The sequence below is a fragment of the Salvelinus sp. IW2-2015 genome, unplaced genomic scaffold (genome assembly GCF_002910315.2).
Source record: "Salvelinus sp. IW2-2015 unplaced genomic scaffold, ASM291031v2 Un_scaffold2824, whole genome shotgun sequence".
Lineage (NCBI taxonomy): Eukaryota > Metazoa > Chordata > Actinopteri > Salmoniformes > Salmonidae > Salvelinus > Salvelinus sp. IW2-2015.
In genome coordinates this window covers 19,416-26,065 of record NW_019944124.1, presented here as the reverse complement: position 1 = coordinate 26,065, position 6,650 = coordinate 19,416, and the positions used below count along the sequence as shown (strand labels likewise).

General features: G+C 44.0%; 1 pseudogene; it reads right to left on the bottom strand.

Annotated features, from left to right (window-relative positions):
• Positions 1–1,909: 1,909 nt before the first annotated feature.
• On the bottom strand, positions 1,910–6,408 carry LOC139025542 (zinc finger protein 391-like; annotated as a pseudogene).
• Positions 6,409–6,650: the final 242 nt, after the last annotated feature.

The following is a 6,650-nucleotide window of genomic DNA, read 5'->3' as shown; positions in this document are numbered from 1 at the left end:
TTTTAGGTTGTTTAGAAACTGACATTACATGAAAGGCACATTTTACTACGTTTCCATTACGGTTTTTATGTGTGTAAAGTCATACTGTATGAACCAAAAAAAGAATGACAGCTGTTTAGTTTTTGATACAATTTTATAAATGCCGACAGATAATTTGTGCGTCGACATGATGGGATCTTTTTGTGTCGGTCAAATTATTTATGCGAGAAATGGTGCTGGAAACGCCTTTATGTGCAAATATTGATATAATACCCGTCATATCGAAGTAAATTTGGAGTCACTCACGCGATGACGTGGTCTGTGGTCCTCCCCCTACGACTCGTCGGGAAAGCAAGCAGTTTATTAGGCTACAGATGAAATCAGTGATGATGAAATTCACAGGGTGGTGAAAGTGCACGGTGATCTTGATGCTCCTTTCCAATAACTGTCGAGGGTCTTATTCTGGTGACATGATCGTCGATGATTGATTGCCTTTTGACAAATCAAAATATTCTCGCTCTTATCCATAATCTCATAATGTATTGTAGACTAACCTACCCAAACTCTATCTGTGAGCTGCTGGCTAGAGCGCATGTGCCAAAACCAGACTAGGCACGTTTGCTATTTAACGCAACAGTTTTTGTGACAAAACTATCCGTAGTGTTGAAAATGCAACGGAAACACATTGAAAAAATGTGGGAAAAGTACATTTTGCGTTCACTACGTCATCACGCACTGATTTTTATTCGCAACAATTCAGTTTGGTGGAAACACCACTGGTGGGAATATGCGCATATTTTATTTATGCTAATTCTAGAATATTAACATGGAAATCTGTCCCCAATTGGATAGAAACCTAGTTTATGATGTGAATTGTTTCTCTTGGACAAATCTGTTGGCAATCATGTTTGTGTAAAGGTTACCATTAAACCATGTCAGTGGTTATAATTAATCAATACAACCAGTCAATGAAGATAACAGTCATGAAACGAAACAAAATCTGTAAGTCACTTTATCTGTTAAAGTAGTGTACCTAGTAACTACAGCCATGTTTTGGAGGAGGGGTTACACACCTCAATATCGGTGGAGGCTGGTGGGAGGAGCTATAGGAAGACTGGGTCATTGTCATGTCTGAAATGGACCGATATCAAACAATAACAAACATATGTAAACCACCTTTGGCTCCATTTCAATCCTTTCCAGCCGTTACAACGAGCCCGTCCTCCTATAGATCCTCCCACCAGCCTCCACTGCTCAATAGAGTGGTTTTGCTCGCCCTCCAGTTCCAAAGGCAGATCTCCTTTTGAAAGGCTTCAAAGCTGATATGAAGACGTGAATATGTGGTGAACTGTTATGCTACCAGACGTTAGCATGTGCTTTGAACTCAGCTACAAAATAAAGACAGAAATCAGATGTTATGCTACCAGATGTTAGCATGTGCTTTGAACTCAGCTACAAAATAAAGACAGAAAATCAGATGTTATGCTACCAGACGTTAGCATGTGCTTTTGAACTCAGCGGACAAATGAAGACAGAAATCAGATGTTATGCTACCAGATGTTAGCATGTGCTTTGAACTCAGCGACAAATAAAGACAGAAATCAGATGTTATGCTACCAGACGTTAGCATGTGCTTTGAAACTCAGCTACAAAATAAAGACAGAAATCAGATGTTATGCTACAGACATTAGCATGTGGTTTGAACTCAGCGACAAAATAAAGACAGAAATCGACCGTGAAAGTCCTAGTCTATTTCTCATCATCCTTCATTTCAGATCCAAACATTACTCAAAACACTTCATGTTATAGTGAGAACATTTGCTGTCTGGAAAACAAAGATAGTCATCACCTGTTGCACAATCCATCCAAAGAACACTTTGAGAGAACAAAACTAGGCTTACAAACTACATTTGTGTATGAATATAGAGCTACCCTCCTATAACCCCCCTGTTCCTGGAGACTAACCCTCCTATAACCCAACCCTGTTCCTGGAGAGCTACCCTCCTATAACCCAACCCTGTTCCTGGGGAGCTACCCTCCTATAACAACCCTGTTCCTGGAGAGCTACCCTCCTATAACCCAACCCTGTTCCTGAGGAGCTACCCTCCTATAACCCAACCCTGTTCCTGGAGAGCCACCCTCCTGTCCGTAGTTGTAATAACTGCTAGATTGAGGTTGGAGTGAAACCCTCCAGGATATCATACATTTTTCTATATGTACTTCTATGATTCCACCACCACTGCTGCTGTGTGTGGCCTGGTGTTTCTGTGGCTCTTTTGCCAGGCAAAGCCTTTTCCACAGACAGGGCATGTGTATGGTTTTCTCTCCAGTGTGGGTGCTCTGGTGGGCTTTTGTGGCTGCGCAGGTCCGAAAACCTCTTCCACAGTCGGCGCACTGGTGGGGCTTCTCTCCAGAGCGATTCTGCCGGGTAACCTTTAAACCCCATGACGTGCCGAATGACTTCTTACAGTGAGTACACTGATATGGTTTGTCTCCTGTGTGAGCCTTCTGATGCACCTGAAACAGAAACATAGAATTACATATTATAACTTTATTTTACAGGATCTCTGTGTTTAGAAAACCATCGTTCATCAAAATTGAAACAACAGGCCACGTTCAGTAGCCGAAATCACCTTAAAGATAGGCCGCACTGGAGAAGCTCTTCCCACACTCAGAGCAGTAGTAGTAGTCACTCCGGCCAGAACTCTCAGAGCTCTCTTCCGCCCCATCGCTGACATCACCACCCACTACCCTCCTTCATCCCCGTCCCGTCCGCGTCCCGTCCCCGACGACGTCAGCCCCTCCACGGCGTGTAGCCGTTGGTGTGTCCGGAGCAGTCGGACCTTGGTGAAGCCCTTCCCACACACGGAGCAGTAGTGAGGCTTCTCTCCGCTGTGGGTTCTCTGGTGTTTTTTTGAGGTGCTGGAGTCTCAGGAAGCTCCGGTCACACTGAGAGCAGTGGTGCGTCTCTCTGCTGTGTGAACCAAGCGGTGCTTGTTGAGGTAGCGGGCGGTGTCGAAGGTCTTGCCGCAGTCGTGGCAGTAAGTGAGACGGCTCACCGGGTGGTGGTGGTGGTGGTGGTGGTGTGGATTATTCTGGCTGGTGGATTCTGCGGTGCGCGTTCAGTATCCCAGGGCTGACAAAACTCATCCACAGTCGTGGCAGTACAGAGGGGAGTGGTGGCGTTCCTGGGTCTGTTTTTGTTGTTTCTTTGGTCGTGTGTGTTTTTGTTTTGGTTTGTTTTGAGGTTCTTCTGATACGGAGGGACTCTTCCCACTGACAGGCCACTGGTTGCAGTTTCCGTCTGCGTCAAGGAAAATAAAGAGTGCTGGGTTAAATCTGAAGAAACAGTACCATGCTAAGGTTCATACTAGCAAACACTCAATGTTGGCTTGCGTCCCACAATTGGCACCTTATTCCCTTTATAGGCTACTACTTTTGACCAAGGCCTGTAGGGCTCTACAGGGAATAGGGTGCCATTTTGGGAGAGTACCCATTATCTGTACATTACCAGAAAAATAAAAACCCCTATAGCTTCTTCCTCTTCTTCTTCTTTTGACTGCAAAACCACCCTCCCCTTCTTCTTCAACTACAAAGCTTTGTCCTTCTCTTCCTCCTCTACTTTGACCATGAACGCATGATCTTCTTCTTTTAACTTGTACAGAGATATCCTCTTCCTCCTCCTCTTCTTTAACATGTACAGAGATATCCTCTCCTCCTCCTCTTCTTTAACATGTAGAGAGATATCCTCTTCGCTCCTCCTCTTCTTTAACTTGTAGAAAGCTATCCTCTTCCTCCTCCTCTCTTGTTTGGATGATGATGTTCGGTCTGGAGTTTGCCAGCAGTCTACAAGTTCCACGCTTCACTGTTATAATGTATTCCAGGGTCCCTTCGTGTTGTATATGTGGGTGGGTAATAATCTATATCGTGTAGAGAGTATCCATCGGTGACTATGTGTTTTGGTTCAACGTAGCACAATATCAGATTAGTTTTCACTGATCGCTCTTTCTTTAGAGCCGTATGTAGCCAGTGGTGCTGCGGGGAAGAGGGCGGATATCTTCTAGAACACTAGTTTGGACAAGCTTTGCTGACGTTAACCATTTTTGATTTCTTTCAGCTTCCGCCTTACGATCACTCACGCTGCAATCGTAGACATGTACTATGATAATTACTACATCGTGGTGTGATAGACGCTTTCCATGAAAAATAATAAAACAGGAAACAGATTCTACGAAAGGACAAACAATCGAACTTGAACTGGAAGAGCATTAAGCAATTTTTTTTTTAATTTTTTTAGCTCATGCGTTCGTTTCACCGCGCGGCTTCGCGTGACCAAGGGTGTGAGTTTTTTGCTGCGTTCATAAGCACTGGAAACTCGGAAAGCTCCAGACATCAGGTGTGGTTCAAAACACCGGGGAACTTCGGAATAATGCAGGCCTCGGGGGAAAAATTATTTGAACAGTTCCATCCAATCTCGAGAACTCGGGCCCTCTTTTCTAGAAGCTCCGACTTTTCCGACCTGAAGATCATAACGACGATAATATAATATTTCGTATTTTTTCAGGTGTGTTTGAACGCAATCTTCCTAGGGGAGTCTTGTGGTGTATTCATTACGCGGATATTCCGCCTTAAAAAGGTCTCGTCCTGTTGCATAAACGTTTAGCAACGGAACTTTTTCACTCCAAACGGAAAAACAATTTTGGCAACGAAAATAAATAATATAGGTCCTCCCCGTTGGTTCCTGTTTGCTGTCCGTGTAATGAATATACCCTGGCAAGAAAAGAAGTGAAATGAGAACTAGCTAGCCTGTTTAGCTACCCGTCGTGACTGCTCGGAAAATGTCAACCGTGTCTTATTATAGCTGCATAATCAAACTAAACTTTGGAAAAGCATCTATTCCGGCAGTGATTGTGATTTTCCAGCCTTGGTTGCAAGCGGCGTTATTCCTGAAGGTAGGAAACTAAAGATGACAAATGCTGTTTTATACTAACGGTAGCTAACGTTACGCGAAATTGGGGTTTTGCCCCTGACTAAGTAACTAGTTAGCAGCCTTAGAATACAGGTGATTTGGTCCAAGAATTAGGTATACTAAATAATAATTGTTTTTATTTGAATGGCTAGCCATATATGAGAACCTGTAAGAACCGTCTTTCCTAGGAACATGTTTCCCGTCAGTAATAAGTTGATCTGCGGGAGTTGACAATTACGCATTTTGTACAGTGGTTCGTTTAATACTACTGCTGCATTTGTGGTTTGCTTCCTGTTTACTAACTGTCATTTTAGCTAGCCAAACTGCATTTCCTGTCAAAACGTCCCAGTTACTACTCAATTCAAGGAAGCTATGAAAGTGGCTTCTGTCGTAGTATAATAACTTTATTAAGCTATAAAAATACATCGCCAGGAACTCAAAGCCAGTTATTCTGTAATATTTGGAAATATTTTCGTTCCAAATGGCAACCTATTCCTAGTCATAGTAAGTGTACACATTTTGACTAGGCCATAGGGCTATGGAGGAGTGCTATGCTATATTGGGCCCTGGGCTCTGGTAAAAGTAGTCGTTATGATATTTCTTGTTTTTTTCCCTGCTTTTGGGAATTGTGTGGTATTGCTCGGTTTATTATGCACTGTTGGCGCTAGAAAGGTATGCATTTTGCTGCACCTTGCGGTAACATTGGAAAATCTGTGTCAAGGACCAATAAACTTTGGATTTGGAGGTAAAAGGTGTCCCCCAATTGAGGTCTCGCCCGGTTCATAGTTTTGTCTCTCTCTTTCTGTTTGTCTCTTCTGCTTTCTCTTTCTGTCTTCTCATGCCTTTTCCTTCTGTCTCTCTGCCTTCTTTCTGTCTCTCTGCCTTTTCTCCTTCTGTCTCTCTGGCTTTCTTCTTTTCTGTCTCTCCTCGCCTTTCTCTTTCTGTCTCTGTCTCTCCTGTGTTGTGTTTTTCTGTCTGGCTCTTGCGCTCGTCTTTTCTTTTTCTTCTGTCTCTCGCTCTCTCATTCAATTCAAAGGGCTTTATTGGCATGGAAACATATGTGCATTGGCAAAGCAAATGAAGTAATAATAACAAACAGTAAACATTACACTCACAGTTCCAAATATAATAAAGCATTTCAAATGTCATATTAATGGTAGATATACAGTGTTGTAAACGTGTGCAGAATAGCTGAACGTTTTTTTTTTATAACCTATATCTCTTTCTCGTCTCTTGTTCGCGCTCTTTTCTCTCTTCTCGTCTCCTCTCTGTCCCCATCTGCACTTTATTCTTTTGTTCTCTCATGTCCTCAGACGCCAGATGAATCCAGCAGATGGCGGGGGAACTGCTGCTGCCCCCGTCCCAACCCTCTCTCCGATCTTCCTCCCCCCTAAACCCTCCTGTGACCTGCTGACGGCCCTCTCCGTACCCCCGGGGCCCCCCCCTTCTGGCCGGCCCATTCATTCAGCGAGGACGCCGTTTGGGTGCCACTGTTGCTACGACGTCTGGTCAACCCGAACAACGTTGAACTGTTGGTCCAGAGCTTCTGCCGCCCCCAACTGCCTTGGCTGCTTCTGGTGGGAGTCTAGTAAGGAAGCCTGAGTGTCACTGAGTGCAGGGAGAAGTGGGAGGGCTTTTCCCCAAAGTCACATCCTGCCTGAGGTAAAGGTACTAGAGTACATGAACTTGAACGTACTGGTAC